Source organism: Macaca nemestrina, chromosome 3, assembly GCF_043159975.1.
Source record: "Macaca nemestrina isolate mMacNem1 chromosome 3, mMacNem.hap1, whole genome shotgun sequence".
Taxonomy (NCBI): Eukaryota; Metazoa; Chordata; class Mammalia; order Primates; family Cercopithecidae; genus Macaca; species Macaca nemestrina.
In genome coordinates, this window is record NC_092127.1 from 74,001,391 (window position 1) to 74,024,442 (window position 23,052).

At 34.4% G+C, this 23,052-nt stretch overlaps 1 pseudogene; it reads right to left on the bottom strand.

The window, feature by feature from the left end:
• Nucleotides 1-338: 338 nt before the first annotated feature.
• On the bottom strand, nucleotides 339-744 carry LOC105486420 (small ribosomal subunit protein mS33 pseudogene; annotated as a pseudogene).
• Between the last annotated feature and the right edge of the window lie 22,308 nt (nucleotides 745-23,052).

The window sequence follows — 23,052 nt, forward strand, 5'->3', positions numbered from 1 at the left end:
GCTTGGTGATGGAGACAGTGGCTGAAGGACCCGAGATGAAAGAAGTTTAGGGTTGAGTGACTGAGTAAGCAAGAATCGAGAAATGAGGACACTATAGGACGCTCACTTAATGAGGTTCCCCCACTCCATTCCTCCACCATCCTACCCCACCCCAAACAAATCATTAAACAACAGCTTATGTATTCATTTCATTAGAGAATTAGGTAAACTTCACATTACACAACTAAGGCCAAAAGAGTTTTGCACGGTTAGAATGTGTTCAGCAAACCAGTCGCAATTTAACTGGAATAGATTTCAACCAGGAGATGATTGTATTCCTCCAAATAACCTTCATTTCATTATGACATTCCTCCAATATGTGGAAAAGCAATAAATGCACTTTCTTCTCTCTGCCACTGAGGAAGAAATTCTCCCTCTTGAGGGACCAACACTATCTTTTTTGCTGTTCTTTTCCCTTCTCCCTTCTTTGGTTTCCCCTTTCCATGAAGCTTCTTTAGTCGTTTTTGCTCATCTTTAAAATCTTGATGCTCATCTCTGTAGAGACCAAGAAATCGGAGTGTTCCTGTGAGTGCCGTGTAAGCATTGTGATCTGGATCCCAGTCATACGTCTGCTTCTTGGCCAAGGGCGGTTCTCTAAAGTTTCGCTACTTTCATAGCTTTGGAATCAGTAGGCCTGGGGACTTGACCAATTAGACGAGCACTGAGACGAGACATGCGCAAAGCACATTCTGAAAAGGAGGACATTTCTTGAGTGGCAAGGAGCTAGAGTTCCTGGACCTGACCTTCCTCACCTACTGCGCCCTCTCCCGGCTCTTCACTCGCGCTGGCTACTACTACCCCGACCTGCTTCTTATAACAAACGCATATAAAAAAGACATATATTTTAACTGACAAAATATGTAATCAGATATTTAATAATCGCTATTCCTTCAAGTCATCCTCTTTAACACAAGTCGCTTTGTTATCATTATCTTATTTGTTTCTATGTCGTTATTACAATGACTAATACGAACTTTTCAATGATTGATTCTCTTCTCTGTTAATCTAAATAACAGATTTTCTTTGTAATTTGAATTTTAACATTGATTTTTTAAAATATTTATGAGCATATATTTACCAGAAATGTCTTTCTTTCAGGTATTGTATTCTTCAGACAGCAACATTTAGGGAAATTCTTCTTGTTGAAACCTTGACTTTAGACCTGACAGTTTTCTTTTGAAATGGTAACAGGATTGAGTTTCCAGCACTTATTATTGTCTTTTATATGCACATAACATAATTAAATGCAGATGTTACTTCAAAATTGATTGATAACTGAGAAATTTATTGGGTGTTTTGCTTTTTTTCTTTTTTGCTTTTATGCAATACAAAGTCATTAATATTTTAGTAGAGAAGATTTAGCAGAAGGAAGTAAACCGTTAGGTCTGGCACCTTTTTGTTTGTTTGTTTGTTTGTTTTGGTGTTCATTCACATTGAATATCTCTTTATGAAGTTCCAAAAGTTACGCTGCTCCCTTTAAGATCTAGCTGAAATATAAACAAAATCACCTTTCCTTAGTTCTTATGAATCTCATGAGCTTTTGATAAAACATCAAAAGCAATGGTAACAAAAACCAAAATTGACAAATGGGATCTAATTAAACCAAAGAGCTTCTGCACAGCAAAATTTTTAAATGAATTAAAAAGCATCAAAAAGTTTACAAAGCCATTTTTTTAATCGTAGGTGTCTCATTTCATTCCCTTTACTGAGAATATTAGCTGTTTTTTCACATCAATGAACGGGTATCCTTTAAGTGATAATGCTCCAGGCTTCCTTCGGTCAAAATGCTGAATACTCATATTTTATTAAGAGATGATTTTCTCTTAATTAACTTGAACATTTTAAAATCAAATTTAGAGAATTTAGGTTCAACCTTCAATGCTACTTTGGCACCATTTGAAACTCTTTCAAAATTTTGGTGTATGATCTAAAGAACTTTATCTTTAAATAAATTAATTGAAATGTTAGCTGTGTAATACTAGATATCCTCTTCTGATAAAATAAGCCAAAGTACTGAAAAACAAATACCACATAATCTCACTCATAGGTGAATTGTAAAAATGTTGATCTCATAGAAGTAGAGAGTAGAAAGGTGGTTACCAGGGACTGAGGGGTGGGATCTGGGGAGATACTGATGGAAGAATACACAATTTCAATTAGAGTAAAGGAATAAGTTCAAGAGATCTATTATGCAGCATAGTAATTATAGTTAATAACAATGTAATGTATTGTATTATTGAAAATTTATAATAGAGCAGATTTGAAGCATTTTTTTTTCACCCCAGAAATGTCTGTGAGGCAATACATATGTTAATTAGCTCAACTTAGCCATTTCACAATGCGTACACATTTCAAAACAGCATGTTGTATACAATAAATTTATATAATTTTTGTCAGTTTAAAATATATTTAAAAAAATAAAAAGCTACAAATAGCAGGAATTTCCTATGTACATGGCAGGATGACTTTCTTATGCATAATAGAAATGCAAATAAATTGCAGTAATAGTTGTCCAAGTATTTTAATAGTGAAAGGGGCCAGAAAAATTCTCAAGGTGAGAAAAGAAATTTTAATTTACTAAAATGCATAAACCAAAGCACAAAGCAATTCGGAAATAATGGACAATTTCATTATTAATGCTGGTTAGCTTTGAAAACAGAGATGTTATTAAATTGCTTGTTATTATATTGAAACCTATAACCATATTTTGAATTTTTAACCATAACATACAGTACGTTTGAACAATCTTGCAACAATAAAAATATATTCAACTATCAATCACCTGAAAGTGTTCTTTACATAACATGCTTGCAGTATTCTTGAAAAATCCTCAAATACATGGAGAGCTTATACCAAACTGTTTTCATTAATTCTAGACATATAAAAATATTAAAACTTATTTTCCCTTCAGTCGGTAACAAGCTTCCTTTCAGAAATGTGGAGGTGGAAGGAGCATTATAACTGTGGTTTATCAGATGCCTTTTCTGGAATCCTGTCTATGAACTTCGTGTTGCAAGGATGATCTACACAATCATAAGCTGCCAGAGGGATTTCATTATTCTATAACTATATATTTATTTTAATAGTTTTTCTGTCCCTCTTTATAAACTGTAAAATGAGGCTTAAATATTGAGTAGGGCCGGGCACAGTGGTTCAAGCTTATAATTCCAGCACTTTGGGAGGCCAAGGCTGAGGAGTTCGAGGAGTTCGAGGCCAGCTTGTGCAATGTAGTTCGAGTTCAGGAGTTCTTGAGCCCAGGAGTTCGAGGCCAGCTTGTTCAATGTAGCCAAACCCTGTGTTTATAAACAAAAATTAAAAAAAAAAAAAGCAATGCATTGTGGCTTGCACCTAGAGTTCCAGCTACTGCAGAATCTAAGAAGGTAAGATCACTCGAGCCCAGCAGGTTGAGGCTGTGTGAGCCATGAATGCACCACTGCACTTCAGTATGGGCAGCAACAAGACCATGTCTCAAGACAGCAACAACAAAACTAAATAAGAGTATGGCTTTATTCACAAACAGATGGTAGAATTAAGCTATTTAGTCCCTAAAACCAACACCTGTTAGTAAAAAGATAAAGGAATAGAAAAGATAGCATAATACATGCCACTTAAAATGTTTTACATTCATTCACATTTCTGGTGTATTGGTGGTTTCCTTGAAATTTCTATTGGTGAAGGAATGAAAAAAAATCTAAGCTATCAGCAATACTATAAGAATGGCCTAGGGAGATCAGTAGCTGGGATGTTGGCGAGAGTTATCTCATTTCTTCACACAAAGAGACAAGGAGGCAGATGAACAAAGGGATAGATCTATATCAGAGGGCTTCTTAAAAGTCACTCTAACTCTACCCATCCTGTGCTTTTTTATTCGTTTATTCTCATGCTACTAATAAAGACATACCAGAGACTGGGTAATTTATAAATAAAAGAGGTTTAATTGACTCACAGTTCATCATGGCTTGGGGGGGCCTCAGGAAACTTGCAATTCTGGCAGAAAGGGAAGCAAACATGTCCTTCTTCACATGATGGCAGGAAGAAGAATGTGAGATGAACCAAGGCGGAAGCCCCTTAAAAAAACCATCAGATCTCATGAGAACTTACTATCACAGAATAGCGTAGAGGAAAACACTCCCATGATTCAATTACCTCCCACTGGATCCCTCTCACCACACATGTGGTTTACGTGAACTACAATTCAAGATGAGATTTGGGTGGGGACACAGCCAAATCATATCACCTTTCAACATAAATATGAATATCCTCCCACTCCTGGCCTGATGGTTTTTCTATTCCTTTCCTCAAATAACTTTTCCTTTGCCCAAGTTTGTGCCTCTCACTTCCATGTTTGCACCCGGAACCTTATCCTCACAAATTCTTGCAATTCCTCCTGTATTAGTTTCCTATTGCTGCTGCAACAAATTATCACAAACTGAGAGGCTTAAACGATTCATATGTATGGCCTTACAATTCTGATAGATAAAAGTGGAATTCACAGAGCATAAATCCAGGTGTCAGTAGGGTTGCATTTCTTTTGGAAGCTCTAAGGAAGAATCTGTTGCACTTTCAAATTGCTAGATGTCACCTGCTTCCCTTAACTTATGGCCTTCCTCATGAATCTTCAAAGCCAGTAGGAACAGGTCAAATCTTTCTCCCTTCAAGTCACTGTGATCCTCTTTTCTGTCTCCCTCTTTCACTTACAGGGACCTATGTGATTACATCAGGGTTGCCCAGATAACCCAGGATAATCTTCCTATTATAAATTCAGCTGATTATCATTTAATCCCACTGTAACTTTGATTCCCCTTTGATTTGTAAGGTAACATATGCACAGGTTCTAGAAATTAGGATGTGGACAACCTTGGGGACCATTGCTCTACCTACCACACCTCAGCATTTTCAGTTTTGAACATCTCATTCTTTGACCAACACCTCCTTTTTCCAAAATAGCAAGACTTTCCAATCTACATGGCGGGAAGATTTTCTTATGCCTAATAGAAATGTGAATACATTAAGTAATAGTTGTCCAGGTGTTTTACTAGTGAAAGTGACCAGAAAAATATGCTGAGAAAAGAAATTTTTATTTACTAAAGGGCACAAAGCAAAGCAGAACGCAATAAATCTCATTCATTCTAGCATCGCATCTCCAATATTTTGATCTACTAAGACCCACGAATTGATGTTGGAAACTTTTCACTATCTCTCATCTCCCCCAGGTCTTCTTGTCCCACCTTTGATGGGAAGTACAATAATTGTAATCACCCCTAATAAATATAAATTCTATATTTGTTCTCTCTTTAATTATAAACTTTTGACAAAATGCTAACTTTGATTATATCTCCTTAATTTTCATTTGCTTTAATGCAGCTGAAAGTAGCAGGTAAAAATTATCAGACTAATTATACTTTACATTCATGACCAATACCTACATTTTTGGGGTTATTTACTACACCTTTCTCCTAGATGTTTTTTTTTTTAATTTTTTCATCTCTTCAGATGTTAAGTATTTCATTCTCATCTTCCCTTTCAACCTTGTTTCTTGCTTCACCCAGGAAATGGAAGACATTAAAAAGATCATACACAAGCTCACATCATCTTTACTATCTACTGCCTCCACATATACTGTCTTCCTTTCTAGTACTCTAGAAGAACCGTCTCTGCTGCTATCAATAACTATGTCATCATTTCATTAATAGATTTCTCCCTTCTCTCTTACTCAAGGACATTATTTCATTAGTTCACCATTTATCCTTTCTATCATGATTTCTCATTTTCATTGGATCTTTCCTATCAGTCTACAAGTATATTGTCATTAGTCTAATCTTAAAATAATAAAGTCTTCTATTATTTTAATACTCCATTGTTGTTTTCTTCACCAGAAAAACTTGTCTGTTGTCACTGTTTCAAATATCTCTTCAATTCTTTTAAATTCACTCAAAATGAAATGTTTTCACTATATGCCCCCAGAAAATTATTATTTTTTATTTTATTAATCTTTTTAATTTTCATTTCTGTAGTTTTAGGTAGTACAATTGCAGTTTTATTACATATATTGCACAGTGATAAAGTATGGTTTTAGTATCTCCATCACCTAAACAGTGAACAGTGTACCCAATAAGTAATTTCTCATCACTCACCTATTCTTACCCTCACACATTTGGAGCCAATCATGTCTATTATACCACTCTGTATGTCTATGTTTACACATTATTTAGTTTCCATGTATAAGTGAGAACATGTGGCAGTGAACTTTCTGCTTCTCAGTTATTTAGTTTACGATAATGTGTTCTACTTCAATCCAGGTTTTTGCAAAAAAAAAAAAAAAAAAAAAAAAGAGTCATTCTTCTCATGGCTGAGTAACATTCCACAGCATAAATATTTTCTTTATTCAATCCTTGATTTATGGACATTTAGGTTAATTCCATGACTTTGCTATTGTGAATAGTGCTACAATAAACATATCAGGGTGGGTGTCTTTTTGATGTGACAATTTCTTTCGCTTTGGGTAGATACACAACAGTGGGATTGCTAAGTCAAATGGTAGTTCTATTTTTAGTTCTTTGAGAAATATCCATACTATTCTTCATGGAGGTTGTATTAATTTACATTCACACCAACAGTGTATAAGTATTCCTTTTTCTCGACATTCTCACCAACATCTGTTAGGGTTTTTTGACATTTTAATAACCATTCTGAATGGTATAAGATGGCATTTCATTGTGGTTTTACTTTTCATTTCTGTGATAATTAGTGATATTGGGCATTTTTAAATGTTGTCTGCTTATCTGCTTATGTCTTCATCCTTTTCCTCCTTTTTTTTTTTCTCTCTCTTCTTTTTTTTTTTTTTTTTTTTTCCTCCTTCAGACAGGGTCTGTTCTGTCACCCAGGCTGGAGTGCAGTGCTGCAAACTCAGCTTACTGCAACCTCTGTCTCCTAGGTTCTAGCCATCCTCCTGCCTCAGCATCCTGAGTATCTGGGAGCACAGGCATGTGCCACCATGCTCAGCTATTTTTTTTTATTTTAATTTTTAGCAGAGATAGTGTTTCATCATGTTGGCCAGGCTTTTTGCCCACTTTTTAATGAGTTTATTCATTTTTTTTTCTTATTGAGTTGTTTGAGTGTCTATAGATTTTGGATATTAGTTTATAGTTAGATGCATAGTTTGCAAATATTTTCTCCCATTCTGTAAGTTATCAGTTTGCACTCTTTATTTATTTACTTATTTATTTGCTGTGCAAAGCTTTTTAGTTTAAGTACCATTGATGATTTTTGGGTTTTTAAAAAATTTCCTTTTGAGTTCTTAGCCATCAATTGTTTCCCTGGGGCAATGTCTACAAACATTTTTTTCTTCGTTTACTTCTAGGAATTTATAGGTTCGGGTCTTATATGTAAGTCTTGAATCCATCTTGAGTTAATTTCAGTATATGGTGAAAGATAAGGGTCCAGTTCATTCTTCTGTATATGGCTATCCAATTTTCTCAGCACCATTAATTGAATAAGGGATCTTTTCCCCAGTATATGTTTTTGTTGACTTTGCAAAGATGAGTTGGTTGTAGGAAACTGGCTTTATTTCTGGATCCTATATTCTGGAACAGAAATCTATTTCTTTACCTTTATCCTGGAAGAGAATAGATTACTGTTCCATAATAGATTTATGTGTCTTTTTATACCAGCACCATGATGTTTTGGTTACAATAGCTTTGTGAGGTACTTTGAAGTCAGGCAATGTGATGTCTCCAGCTTTCATCTTTTTGCTGAGGATTCCTCTGGCTATTTGGGCTCTTTTTGGTTCCATACGAATTTTAGAATTGTTTTTCTCTAATTCTATGAAAAAACACATTGGGAATTTGATAGAAATTGTATTGAAGCTGTAGATTTATTTGGGCAGTATGGCCATTGTAATTATATTGATTTTTGAATTCCATGAGCATGGGATAGTTTTACATTTGTTTGTGTCTCCTACAATTACTTTCATCTGTGTTTTGTAGTAATCCTTATAGAGATATTCCACTTCCTTGGTGAAATGTATTCCTGGATTTTTTTGTAGCTATTTTAACTTAAAGTGGTTCTCAGTTTGATCACTATTAATGTTTAGAAATGTTAGTGACATTTGCATGTTGCTTTGCGTCCTGGAACTTCACTAAAGTCATTTATCAAGTCATCTAGAAGTATCTTAAAAGGATTTGTAGGGTTTTTAAGGTATCAATCAGATCATGAAATATTATATTTAGATTATAGAGATAATTTTAATTTCTTTTTTCAAATTTGAGTGTCTTTTATTTTTTTCTTGCCTGATCGCTCCAGCTACGTCATCCAGTACTTTGTAGAATAGGAGTCATGAAAGTGGGCATACTTGTCTTGCTCCAGTTTTTAGGGGGAATACTTTCAATTTTTCCCCATCCAGTATACTTTTGGCTGTGGGTTTGTTGCATATGGCTTTTATTATTTTGAGGTATGTTCTTCCATTGCCTCGTTTGTTGAAAGTTTTTATTATATTGAGATGCTGAATTTTACCAGGCTTTTTTTTGCATCTATTGAGATGATCATATGGTTTTTGCATTTAATTTCACTTAGGTGGTGAATCATATTTATTGATTTGTCTATGTTGAAAAAGCCCTGCATCACTGGAGTAAAACCCACTTGATTGTGATATATCATCTTTTGATGTGCTGTTGAATTTGGTTTGCTAGTATTTTTTTGAGGATTTTGCATCTATGTTCATTAGGGATATCATCCTGTAGTTTTCTTTTTGTGTTGAGTCTTGCCTGACTTTAGTATCAGGGTGATATTGACATTGTAGAATGAGTTAGGGAGAATTCGGTCTTCCTTGATTTTTTGTAACAGTTTCAGTAGGATTGGTACTAGTTCTTTGTATGTCTGGTAAAATTCAGCTGTGAATCCATCTGGTCCTGTGCTTTTTTTGTTACGGAATTTTAAAATTTCTGATTCAATCTTACCACTTACTAGTAATCAGTTCAGAATTTCTATTTCTTCCTGGTTCAATATTGAGGGTTGCATATTTCCAGGAGTTGAATTGACACCTTTATTATTATACAATGACTGTCTTTGTCTTTTTTACTGTTATTTATTTAAAGTTTGTTTTAACATATAAAACTACAGCTACTGTTTCTCACTTTTGATTTTTATTTATATGAAATATCTTTTTCAAACCCTTTACCTTGAGTCTATAACTGTCTTTACTAGCATATAATTAGATTCTGTTTTTTAAATATATTTTGCCAATGTATATATTTTAAGTGGATCATTTAGTCCATTTATATTCAATGTTAATATTGATGTTTTACTCCTGTTGTAATGTTAATTTTGTCCTTGTTGCTTTACAGTCCTAATTATGTAATTGTTTTATAAGACTGTGAGTTTTCTAATTTTGTATGTTTTAATGATGGTGAGTATTGACCCTTTGTTTCCATGTTTACAACATTTTTTAGCATTTCTCATCAGTCTTGTATGGAGGTGACAAATTTCCTTAGTGTTTGCTTGTCTTATTTCTCCTTCATTTATGAAGCTTAGTTTAGCAGGATACTCCCACTGAGTCCCTCCCACAATACATGGGAATTCAAGATGAGATTTGCGTGGCGACACAGTCAAACCATATCGATACTCTAATGACTATATGAGTTGGTGAAATTCATCTTGCAATGTAGCTTCTTGAAGTTCTTTGACCTTCTATATCTAGAGGTCTAAATCTCTAACAAAACTAGGGAAGTTTTATTTAATTATTTCTTGAAATAATTGTTTCCCATTAGAATTAACCTATCTCCATGTTCACATGCCATACTTAGTCAATTAAACTTGAGGTTAGACCTTATTCCAACCTTTTTGGTATAAGTTATAGAATTGGGAATATTAATATGTCGTGAAAAAGTAGAATCCCAAACTAGTGATTCAGAAGACTTGAATTCCCAGGTCTGAATCTGCAAACAACTAGACCTTGGATCTTAACAACTTTGAACATGTTTCCTGAGGAAATAAAACATTTAACATGCAGTTTACTGTCCACAATACAGCAATATTACTCTACTACTCCAGGAAACTTCTGCCTAGCAAGATGAAAGTTGCAAATGACTTTACTATCTATTCAGGGACTTCTCAAAGATCCATTTAATGAATAACAAATTTTTCATCTTGTCAACGTGTAATTTCAATTAACTTCTTACTCCATGATTCTTTAAAATGTTTGTCTCAAAGCCCTCACTCTGATGTTTCCAACAATCCTAAACTATTCCATCATAATCCCTACCCAGTGCCAATAATGCCCTCTTCCATCCCTGCATTGAAAGACTGCAAAAGTCTCATGAATATACAACCTTTACCCTCTTATTTGAGAGAAGACTATGACTCTGTTAAAATTGTGTTCCTTCTGACCAGGTAAGCAAAAAACTGTAAGACAAATCACAGAAAGAACTAGGGAACAGAAAAAGAAGGAAGCAACAGGCTAGCAGAGATAGAATCCAGAGGGACTTGGTATGTTGTCAAAAGGTTAGATGGGAGTGTTTTTGGTTCCCCTCATCCCAGTGGCAGACTGCTGTTTCCAAACTATCAGAGAGCTCCTCTGCCCTCACAAGCCCAAGCACTTGGTTGAGTAATGATTTGGGTACTTCTTGAGGGTATTATGCTACACTACCAACTTGCATAGGGCCACTCGCCCTTTCTCCAAACCTGAGCTATAGTAGCAAACTCCTATAGTGGGTACCTACCAATTGTGAGACTGTGCCCTGCTGTACCTGCAGCCTTTGTGTCTCCACATCACTGAATGCCCCCACAGACATTCTCCAGCACCCATTCAGATTGTGGTAGTCACACAGAGCTGGCTGGACCCAGGGGAGCTGCAGGCGTTCCAATGGTCTAGCCTTCAGGGACTGCTGCTGCAAAGGGAATGGAAAGTACAGAACATCAAGGGATAAGAGCATCCCTTGAGACAGAGGAAACACAAGCATGTATTTTGCTGTACCTGAGAACTCCTAGCTTGTGGGCTGAGAAGGACTGCACCTCTTCCACTAGAGATGCAGACATTGTGCTTTGCTCCAGGCATCCTACATACTTAGACACACACATGGAGAGAGAAACTTCTCTTTCTTGCTCACTGCTACAGACACAGCTGTGGGTACTCTGATAGGAGATTGGCATAGGTGTACAAGTGGATGGCCATTCTAGGACTATTAGGGGTGGCAGTGTCCCCATTGGCAGTGTGTACAACAGGCCTGGGTTTGCATGAAATGCAGATCCTCTCCCTCCTCTACACAGAGTGGTAGCATTGCTGCAGTAGAGAGCAGGAAAGCCACAAATCTGTGTTTGGGGCTGAAGGAGAATGTTCCACTGAAGTGGACTCCTGCCTGCCCAGGTCATGGAGCTTGGTCAGCCTCCTCACCATCTGCAAAACCCTCAGTGCATTTCATCATTACCTTCCCCACCACCCCCATCGGGATTGGTGCATTTTTTCACCATTGAAGGATATAAGGGTGAGACTGGTGGACCAGCTCCACCCAGCTTTGTCCCCTCCTCAGGGGCTGAGCATGGATCTGAGGCCACTGGGCATTCCACAGACCAACCCATTGTCTGAGGACACAGAGAGCATCTTTTGTTAAATAAAAAGAAGCATATACCCATTGGTCTCTGCCACAACCAACTTTTACCCATAAGCATCTGGCCTAGAGGTTGAACTACATATTCAATGCAAAATTTGCCGACATGAGTGTACAGCACAGGGGAATAAGATAACTTCCTGGGACCTCCACTATCCTAGCACCACAGGAGGCAGTGAACCTGCTCACATGCCTAGTACATCACTGCTATAACCAGCATTTGAGAAAGCTACCACAAAAATCTATAACTGAGTAACTCCTACAGAGTTTTTTGGCACTAAAAGCACTCAGAACTAGAACCAAATGACCATATACAACTTGCGTTGTAACAACAATTCTGTTATGAGAGTGATGGCAGATAAGGCCAGAGTGCATAAATATCTATATTTGGGAAAACAATAAATATCCCCCTTAAATATAAAAAAACTCCCAAATTTTCACTAAGAGCATTCACGAAGTCATTTTCTATGCATCAACAATATACCCTAACTTAATTATTACACATTGTATGCTCGTATCAAAATATCCTGTTTCCCATAAATATGTACAACCATTATGTATCCATAAACGTTTTTTAAAAACTAAAATAATATATAAATTAAAATGATGGGTTACAAAACTCCAATACGGAATATAAAGGCATACAATGAAATAAAAATACTCTGAATTTCTTCCTACAATTTAAAGTATTCCAAAGTGCAATTGTATAATTAAAAACTAAATTGTCTACATATCTTGAAATCATATAATTTGATTTACTCAGTACTTACTTTGCCTTTATACAACTTAATTTCAAAGCTTTTTCTGTTTGCAAATTTTGATGTTAACAATGATAAGTCAGTAAACCTTGAAAATGAAAAATTTTTGATACTCCATTCGTCAAATGATTGTTTCAGGTTTTTTTTAATGCATTAGAAAAGACGTAAACGGTGTATGCCTGTAATCCCAGCTGTTTATAAGGCTGAGGCAGGAGCATCACTTGAACCAAGGAGTCGGAGGTTGCAGTGAGCAGAGCCCGCACCACTACACTCCAGCCTGGCAACAGACTGAGACTCCATCTCAAATATTAGAGTAAGATAGTATCTCATTGTCATTTTGATTTGCATTTTTCTGGTGATTAGTGATGTTCATCTTTTTTTTTTCACATGTTTCTTGACCATTTGTGTATCTTCTTTTGGAAAATCTCTATTTCTGTCTTTTGCCCACTTTTTAATGCTTTGTTGTTTTTGTTGTTGCTGTTGTTGAGTTGTTTGGGTTCCATGTAAATTCTGGATATGAATCCCTGTTTGATGAGTGGTTTGTAAATATTTTTCCCATTCTGCAGCTTCTCTGTTTATTCTGTTGATTATTTATTTTGCCGTGCATAAGCTTCTCAGAATGACTATTATTATGATAAGATATGACAGAAAATAACAGATTTTGGCAAGGATGAGGGGAAAGGAGAGTGCTTATATACTCTTGTTGGAAATGTAAATTAGTACAACCTCTATGAAAGATATTATGGAAATGTTCAAAGAACTAAAAATAGAACTACCATGTCATTTAGCAATCCCACTAATTGGTATCTACCCAGAAGAAAATAATTTACTATATCAAAAAGATACATGCATTCACATTTATTGCAGCACTCTTCACAATAGTAAAGATGTGAAATAAACCTGTGTTCCTCAAAGGATGATTAGATATAGAAATGTGATATAAATACAGAGTAGAATACCACTTAACCATGAAATGAATGACATTATGCCTTTTGCAGCAATGTGGATGGAAGTGGAGATCATTAAAGAAAACAACTCAGAAATGGTAAGAAGAATACCTCATGTTCTCAGTTATAACTGGGAGCTACATAATGTGTACACATGAATATAGAATGTGAAATGATAGACAATGGTGATTCAGGGGGTGGGAGAAAGGTGGATGATGAGAAATTACTTAGTGGATACAATGTAAATTATTTGAGTAATAGTGATGCTAAAAGCACAGACTTCAAAAATAAGCAATATATATAGGTAACAAAATTCTACTTACAATCTTTAAATTCATACACACTTTTAAAGAAAGAAAAATAAATAAATACCATTGTAGGACATTTAGGTTGATTTACAAAATAGTTCTTAAAAAAATGAAATACCTCTAAAATCTGATTGATCACAGCAAAGAAAGCACATCCTGCTAGGCTAAATATATATTCAACACACATACACACACACATATATATATGTATATACATGTATTCAACATTAGCTATCAGCTTCCTTACAAAAACATTGTAGTTCAAAACTCCAGCTGTGTATGTATACAAATATTTGAAAATTATTAAAAGCACACCTTATCTTGCATTAGAAATATATTAGATTGTTTGAAATCAATCATGAATTATTTATGCACTACACCTAATTTCAATACATTCCAATTCCACTTGATAACTTATTTAGTGAAAATGTTGTTCTTATGATTATCTGCTTTACCAAAACTTGCACTTTTAATTACAAAACCGTTCCTTTTAGGACATTTAGTTTGATTTCTTTTGTCTTTAAGTTTTAGTTGAGTTTATAATAACACGTACAATGATGCTAAAGGTCAGATTAACTTCCAGTAGCCTTTCTTTGACTCCAAGAACTAGAGAAAAAATGTTCAAACCATTATTAAATTTTTGTGAAATTTAAAATTTATATTTTAAATTTCAGAATGTGCTATTTTCAAATTATTTTTATCTTCTTGTGCTACTTTTATTGTAAAGGCCCAATACTAACTTCTCATTTCATTTTTCATACATACAGAAAAAAACCTTAGAATTGAAAAGAATGAAAGTTAATTTAGAAGAAGTCATATGATTTAACTGAAAACTCATACTTCACAAAATGTTATGTAAGTGCCCTTCTGGAGCTCTGTATGATAAATCTTTGAGGGCACATTCTAGTTAAACTAGCTATAACATTTTTACTAGTTCCTAGAACTTGTTTAGCAGACTTGTAGTGGTTGTCTTCACAAGAAGTAATATCACATAGCCTTTAGTGATTTTATCAACATGTTTTGAAAAGAGAAATAAAATAGTTTTTTTTTAAAATTAAACACGGACTTTTAAAAATCGGATTGCTGCAAAGAAGTACTATTGCAACATAAAAAGTATTTCAAATAGTTACATAAATAGTAGTTAATTATGTCATTGAATTATACTGCAAACTACAGAAGAAAAAATATTTGAACTTCTTTCTATAAACTCCCTTTAAACTCTATGGTACAGCTCCTTATTCTTTATTACCCACACATATTTCACATTCACAAAAATAGAACTTTTACCTCCCACTGATCCCACTAATGCGTTCTGGTGGCTTCATGCATCTGGCAGCCTTCAGCACCACCATGGCCCCTCTCTCAGCATGAGGTATGTTCTTGACTACAAGTATTCCAGTACTTTCCTTACATCAACAACTATCCTGAGTGCTGAGCTGGAAAGAGAGGTGGGAGTTCAGACTGAAAAAAATCTAACAAAAGGAAAAAAAGAGATGTGTTATTATTGGTAATCTTCCATAGTTAACTACATGTTAAAGTAAGAACTCTGTGCTTTGCATGTGTTTCTAATACAATACAAGAAGAGAATATGGCAAAGGCAAGTGAGAGTCTACCAACCCCATCCTGGCATATGCAACTTTTAACAACTATATTTAGTTCAAAGAAAATAAAAAAATCAGGAAGAGGCTAAGCCTGAAAAACTGGAATTAGCTACAACTGCCCATGCCAAAACTGGTTGTATAGGTAACTTTATGTACTGGTTTCTTTTATGATCAGATAAATCCTAACATTTGATTCTGTCATTTATTTCAATTTGCTATTGATTTGTTCAATTTATTGATTATCATCTGGTAGAGCTTTTCCTTCCTTTTGAACACATTTCCTCTAAAGGTATCTTAGTAATAATTTAATGTTTTACTTTACTTTCCGCTGTGACACTGATCTATGTTTCATAACTCAGACATTCTAAAATATAAGGATTAGATGATTTAATAGTGCTTTGAAAAGTAGGGAGTGAAAGAACCAAACAGTACTGATATTTACCTATGTTGGGTACTGCTTATCTTCCCATTGGTGTGGTCTGAGGTTAAAATTGTGGGTTTAGAAGCTGGACCAATCAAGTTCATATGCCAGCCAACTACCTCGGGCAAACTAACCTTTTGTGCTTCAATTGTGTTACTTAACCTTTCTGTGCTTCAATATCTTCATTTGTATCTTATGAGGTAGGTTTTTTAATGAGGAGTAAGAGCATTATTTATTTATTTATTTATTTATTTATTTATTTATTTATTTATTTATTTTTGAGATGGAATCTTGCTCTGTCGCCCAGGCTGAAGTGCCGTGGCGCCATCTCAACTCACTGCAAGCTCCGCCTTCCGTTTTCAAGCGATTCTCCTGCCTCAGCCTCCCGAGTAGCTGGGACCACAGGCGCCCGCCACCACCCCCAGCTATTTTTTTTGTATTTTTGGTAGAGACGGGGTTTCACCCTGTTAGCCAGGATGGTCTCAATCTCCTGACATCGTGATTCGCCCACCTCGGCCTGCCAAAGTGCTGGAATTACAGGCGTGAGCCACCGCACCCGGCCAAGGGCATTAATTTTAATAAAATAAAATGGCTTAGAAGATACCAGGCTAACTCAAAGTTTGCTATAATCATTAACATAAGGCTGTGGCTTCATTTCTTCTCTATTCTCATTTTGCTCCTCCCCTTCCATTTCTCTTACTGTTATTCTTAACTCTTAACAAATTGTAAACTGTAAATGCATACAGACACATAATCTACACGTTCTAATAAGGTTCACCAGAGACCTATCCCAACTTTGTCTTAAATGTATTATTATGAAGGAAACTCAAACCATTTAGCACATTGCCTCACCCATATCAAGGTTTGAAAAATAGTACTTGCTGTTATTTTTGGCATTTCTGTTACTTGATAACATTAGTTGTGAAACTATTATTGTTGTGGTCATTATTACTGCTTGCTAGTATTATTTGAGCAATTATTATTCTCATTTCTCAGTACTTAAAAGATAAGTGATTTGATGTACACAGTTGTCCTTTAGTATCCATGGAATATTGGCTCCAAAACCTCCTGTGGATGCCAAAATACACAGAATGCTCAAGTCTTTGATATAAAATGGCATAGTATTTGCATACAACATATGTATATCCTCCCGTATACTTTAAATTACATCTAGATTACTTATAACAACTCATATAATGTAAGCACTATGTAAATAATTGTTACACTGTACTGTTTAAGGAATAATGACAAGAAAAATGTCAGTACATGTTCAGCACAGCACAACCACACGACTAGTCTCTTTTAAAAAGTGTTTTGGATCTGTGGTTGGTTGAATCCATGGGTCAGGAATCCACAGATATGGACGGCCAACTCTACTAGCCATTTATCTTTATATTTCCTACCCAGAAGCATTAATATGTCTTAATTTTAATAGAAAATGGAAACAGCAAACCAATAACTATATTTTTGAAATTGGAAATCAAATTATGAGTATTTTTTCTTTGTTTTATGTTTTTGTCTCGGCAAAGTGAAATGATTCTGTAAGTGTGAATCAATGAAATATTAATTTGTCCTCATTTCAAGCAGACTAAATAACATCAACTTAAAAACTTATGCTAAGTGTCTTTAGCGAATATATTTTATTATAGTTAAATCTACTTAGCTCAAAGTTGCTGCTTTACAGTAAAATTGATGTTACTCCAATAATTCATTCATAAATAATGTCAATCAAAAATGTCTTCCTTCATAAATTTAACATCATTTAGCACCAAAAGTTCATTTACTTTAAAAAGGCGTGACTTTTATTTTATATCTTTGCTGGAAGTAAAAAAGAAACAAACAAACATTGCTGTGGAGTTGTGAATGACATTTCTGCTTTGAACTCCACTTTTACTTTTACAATAAAATAGCAAATTGTTTAAGAATCATAGAATATGTTTGCTCCATGGAAATAGGCAGACCTAAACAGGGTAAAAAAAATCTTGAAATTTACTCACATTTTAAAGAGTATTTAAAAAAATTTACTATAGATAGAAAAATTTTTAAATCATATAACAATTTCTACTGATAAGGAAACACGATCATTATTTTTTCTTGCTTCAATTCATATAGCTATGTATTAGGTAGAATAAGGTATTTTACAACTTTAGCGGCAGAGAAAACAACTTTATGTAAATTAGGTAATACTGTGTAACAAGTTATCCAAAATTTATGTCTTAAATATATGTTTTTGTCGTTAAAATTTTTAAGACTTGCAGTTCTAAGTTTTTATCTGAAAACTCATAAATCCAAACAATTGCACTACCAAAATGAATTAATATTGCTTGCTATTATTGATATAAAGAGGTAAACATTCATATATATAACTCAAAGCTCCACTTATTTTTATGTTCATTGCATTAATATAATTTGCTTCTGTCTCTGTTCTCCTTGCAGTTCATGGATCAGCAGGTCTGTTTAGTTCAGCTGATCTGGTTGTCTTCTGCTGGTATTGACTAGGCTTGCTCATGTACATATAGGTCATTTATGGGCTCTGCTCTAAGCTATTCTTGGCCAGAACACCTAAGCTGGACAGTGTTGGTCCGTGTGTCCTGGCATGTCCTTCTCACAGTGATGACAGAATTACAAGAGCACAAACCTGAAATTAGCATAATGTCACTTCCCCCTTTGGTGGTGGTACATGACCGCTTCAAAGCGAGTCGTGTACCACCACCAAAAGAAAAGGGGAGGAGAAATATGGTAACCTTCTTATTGAGGGGAACTACAAAGTCACATGACAAATGGCTGAAGAATTAGACAAATCAGGCAATCAGGCATTCTGCTACATTTTTTTCTTCTTTCTTCTGCATTTTGAAGCAATGATTGTTTTCCTCAAATTATGGCTACACATTTCACAAAAGAAAAGAACTTTGTAAAATTTTTGAATTAGGCCAGAAATTCTCACTGTATAAACAGTACACAACTAAAGAGCTTAATAGTAGCATCCTGAAATTCTTCCAGACATGTAAGGCAGCAGCGAGATAGCATTAAGGTCGTGATAACATTTCTGTGATTTTTTTCACAGTAATCATGAAAAAATACTGAGCGCTACACTGCATAGTTTTATGAAAACTCATTTTTCCTGTTTAATTGGAAGTTGGAATTTTTAAGTGTTTATCTATAAATTTATAATTGTAAACAAAGTCCTAAAAGGAATTAACGTATTAGTTGTTTTGGTGTTGTCTACATGAAAAGAGGCCAGTGCTATTATTGTATGCTTCAAAGCTCCATTTAATTCCATGTTTGTATGATAGCCTGGTCTGCCCCTTTGCCTGTATATTCCCAAAGAATAGCATTCTCTATTGACAGTCACTTTGTGAAATAATAATGGTGTTCTGCTTAGATTATTAAAATAGCTAAGTGAAAAATTAGTGAAAAGTTCCAATTATTATACCATGGAAATGACTTGATCTTTTTTATATTCAGTACTGTATAAATACATAATGAATCTAGATTCATTTTTCAAAATTCAGTTCATGGATCTTTACGTGCATTGACATTAGTAGATTTAGGTCAGCATTTCAAAATGTTTATAGAATGGAATGGAATGGAACAAAAAAGAAAATCAAATGCACTGCACACAAAGTGAGAAGCAAGAATTGTTTTCTGAAGCTCTTGTTTCAGTGTCTCTGTGTTGTGGGTCACAAAAATTTGACAACCAGTGATCTAGATTGTGATATCTTAGCACCGGTCTGAGAAATTCTCTGATCCACCTCTTTTCTTCAAACCAGTAAAAGACATTGTATAATTTAAATAAAAATAAACAGAAAACAAAATCTCACAATTTTCCCTCATTTTAATTCTCCCTTTAGCATATGCCAATGACTATGATTTCCTGTGCTGTCTAGTATTTCTAAAGCCTAATTAAATCCTTCCTTCTCTACTATTCTTTAGAACAGATATTGGTATAGATAAGCATTTGTATAAAACATATTCATGGAGCAGATAGCACAATTTAAACGCTACCAAATTATTGATAATTTGCCATATAGAAAGGTTAAAACACCATGACTCATGTTTTATCTATATATTACCAAGTGCATTATAAAGCACAGGGTTTTGAATGGACACCTGAAAGTCCACTCTGCTTACAGAGTAACGAAAAGGGGCATTCTCCAGGGACATTCATTCAGACGACTGTTTGGTATAGTGGAAATACCACAGGGTTAAAGGTTAGTGAGTCCTGTTGCTGATGCCAGATTTGCTACTTGTGTCTCATTGTTCTAACCTATACAATGTAGATATAATACCACACTAACTAATAATAGGATCATTGTGGCACTCACACAAAATCATCTATGAGAACATCTTTTGAAAACTCTGAAGATTTTAAAATGAGTTGAAGATAACATAATGTTAGTATTGAATGTATTATGAAAGCAAGCACATTGGAACAAACCTCTACTATCAGCTGTGACTGAGAGTATCAGGTTCAACAAATAGCCCTTTTCCCTTTGTCATCCTAACAGTGGTCATGGAAGGGACAAGTCAAATAGTGCTTTATGCTAGAGGAATAACTCCTTTCAAAGTAATCTGGAAATTTGAGATAGGGATTTCAAGAAACCAGATTGTTCTAAATGTACCTCTCGCTTAATTGCAAACACACGCAAGAATTGCTTGATTACCATAGTTACTTTGGCAGATTGAAGAATATTAATTATTTAGACTTGAGAAGTTGTACTTGACAAGTAATTAACGTTATTTTAAAGATTCACATAATTTAATTTGAACTAAACAGTTTACTCTAGTTTGATTTAATATTCAGGTACAAATTGGATGTCCTAAATAAAAGGACTAGATTTATATTTCTTACGACTAAATCTGGCTTATAGTTGTATTAATTTTCATTTATTTACATTAGCCTTAAAATAGCTTTTATAGGACATAATCATAATGATCTTGTATAAAACATCTCATAACGAGGGAACTGAGGAGAATTCTCTGAAGGTAGAATTGCATCTGTGCCATAGCAGACAGGTAGAACGTTATAGTATGCTTCATAATTCCATGTATCCCATATCACTGTATGTATTAAAATCTGTAGGTAGTCAAATGTTTAAGATAATAGTATGTTTTAATGATACTACATATCTTTCAGTATATGCTAAATGCAAATTAGCAGTTACTATGAAGGTCATTTAGGAGCAAATGCTTCAAGTTCTAATATACTTAGCATCTTTGAGAGGAAGGGGTTTACAGTGAAGCAATCTATTTTTGAGTCACAAGAGGGGAAGGTAAAGGAGTACAAATAAGAAAGGTAGACAAGTGCATGATGATTTTATAATAGAAATAAATTTGAGAGATACAGCTGAGTATAATTTTGCATCTCCATGGCCCAGCCCTATTCTATGGTTATATCCTTAGAGTTATATTTGAATCATTGATAAGACTTTCATTTTACAAAATTTACCTCACTGTATTTGTTACCTGTAGTTTATCTTCATTTTCCAGGCATTGAAGAAGGCACTACCTTATTAATATTTCAAATAAACTAAACGGTATTGTGCATATATGTGTACATGTGTGTACTATATGTATAAGTTATATAATAGAATGTAATCTGCTATCTGAGATCTGAGATGCAGTGATTAAATCAAATTAAAGGTGAAACTAGGGGCTATTCACTCAAGTAATCTACCAGTAAGTAGGATACCAAATTAATTTTCTTTGCCTTTGATGAGACTCTGTGCTATGTTTTTGTGTGCATCAGTTTATAAATTAGTCAGAGTTTGAGGGGAAGTACAGCTCCAAATTTATGGTAACAGCAGTTTTCTTTAAAGCATATCAACAGAGATGAATTGGCAGATTCTTGGTTCGCCATCTTTTATACAATATTGCCCTCTATGGGAATATTGTAAAATATTGAATATTTTAGCAGGGTGATAAGTATATTCTTTCATACACTCCTGTGTTCATCACATCATTTTTCTTTCCTCTTAATTTAATTATTTTGCTCTTTTCCACCCTCTAACAGGTATAAACAGCTGAGCTGGCAAATGAATTCATTGTTGTTTTATTATATAGTAGGTTTAGAGTATCAGAATTCATTTTGCTTTATTTATTTATTTTACATTATATTTAATTATTTGGTTTTCTTTTGTAAAATATCACTGTTTTCAGAGTACTATATTTTAATTTACTTCATAATCATTTCATTTATGATAATTCCTATTCAGAAAAGGGAAACACCAATTAAAGTTCTAAAATAAAATGATACTTATTATAATAGGGAAGACAAACAAATTGTTTTTTTCTGAATCTATAAATGCAAGCCAAATTACAGTAATGTATAAAATATTTTAAATTATTTAAAATATATGACAATATTTTCATCAAAATATTTTTATTCATGAATAACATTAGGAAGATTAAATCACATAGATTCTAAAAAGGAAAACTAATCTGGGTTTTCTTATCCATGGGGAAAATTGCTTTATAATGCATCTTTGCATCTTCCTTTTGAAATGAATTATTGCTTCTCTTTGTGGCATACAGAACTGGTGCAACAGTTTCATATAAAATATATTTGTATGGGAAATGTTAATGTACTCCTCTCCCTATTTTCTAGCTTTGAATTGCCATCATTCATTCATTCATTCATTCAATCATAAATTTATTTTGTTAAATATCAGTAACTACTTTATGCCATGGCACTGGTCCACGTAATAAGGATATAAGCCTCAAACAGAAAAAAAAAAAAAAGAGAGATGATCTCTGTCCTCAAAGAGTAAAGACTTCATTGCTAGCATTATGTGTGTGCCCACAAATCAGGCAATGATAGCAATATAATGCTGTATACCTAATTGTTAGCTGGTTACAGAGGACAGCACTGGGTTTACAGGTCTTGGAATACAGCATGACTCTGGTCATTAGAATTCACAAGTATTGCCTCTCAAGCTTAAGGAGACTTTCAGCCATTGTTGACTTGCTTTAGAACATTTCATGTTCTTATACCACTGCTCACAACTTACCATCTCAACATGGTCCCCCAACACACACACACACACACACACAAACACACACACACACACACACACAGCTTAAATCAAATAGGAGAAAGAGTGACAGCATCCAGTGAATTACCCCAGAGTGATGATAATTTACAGTGAGGCATTGAAGCTAAAGGACAGAAATGGATTTGCTAGGGCTTAGTAACAAATTAAGATTTCCCATGCTGATCAGAGCATTAGCTAAATAGTTCGTAAATGAGATGCCTTTCCCTGAAGGACTGGAGCAGGCAGAAAACAAACGATATTGGGATATTTAAGATACAAAGAATTAGGTAACAGATAAAAGAAAATACCCTATATGACAAAAAGGTTTTTATCAAACTTATCAC